This window comes from Meriones unguiculatus, chromosome 1, assembly GCF_030254825.1.
Source record: "Meriones unguiculatus strain TT.TT164.6M chromosome 1, Bangor_MerUng_6.1, whole genome shotgun sequence".
In the NCBI taxonomy this organism is placed as follows: domain Eukaryota; kingdom Metazoa; phylum Chordata; class Mammalia; order Rodentia; family Muridae; genus Meriones; species Meriones unguiculatus.
In genome coordinates this window covers 121144890-121145586 of record NC_083349.1, presented here as the reverse complement: position 1 = coordinate 121145586, position 697 = coordinate 121144890, and the positions used below count along the sequence as shown (strand labels likewise).

Here is a 697-nt window from a genome sequence, read left to right as displayed (position 1 = left end):
TTTCTCTTCCATTTCTCTACCACTTGCTTGCTCCTCTTAGTGGTGCCTGGAGTCTCTGAGTGTCTGGGCTCATCTCAGAAATGGTCTCAGGGGTGCTATGCCCAGTTTGTGCATTATGGCACCAGACAGGGGTCAACTCTGGCATGGTCTGCACCCCCAGGCCTGTGGGGCATCAGACCGGCAGTCATCTTAAGCTAGCTCCCTGTCTGTGCCCCCTGGCACTGGACTGGTGGTCATCTCAGGCTCACTTTTTTCAAGGAGTGTTAGATTACTAATAATTCAGATTTTCAGAGGGCAGAGAACTGAGCTTAGATAGCCCCTTCCTTTTCTGCCACCTACTAACATACATGTGACTCAGCAGCCTCTAGGGGTAGGCGTTTTCTTTTTTAAAATATAAAAAGGTGCATGTAACATACTTAACTCGTTAAACATCATATTTTGTCCTTATGTTAACCTACAGGTGAGTACAATCACCTAACACATAACTTATTTTATAAAGAAGTATTGAGCTTCATGTAACTTACTCAGTATCATAAGTGGCAAACAAAATTGTCTGAGAATAGGAAACACAGATGGCCACTGTGTAGACACGATGGGCTGCAAAAACTCCAAACATGATATCCATAAAACACCAGACACTCAGCACATTGTGGAATTCTGGATGCTCACTCTCAGCATCATTGCTTTGATTGCACTC

The 697-nt window shown here is 44.2% G+C and overlaps 1 pseudogene; it reads right to left on the bottom strand.

Annotated features, from left to right (window-relative positions):
* Positions 1-259: 259 nt before the first annotated feature.
* On the bottom strand, positions 260-375 carry LOC132651989 (small nucleolar RNA SNORA17; annotated as a pseudogene).
* Positions 376-697: the final 322 nt, after the last annotated feature.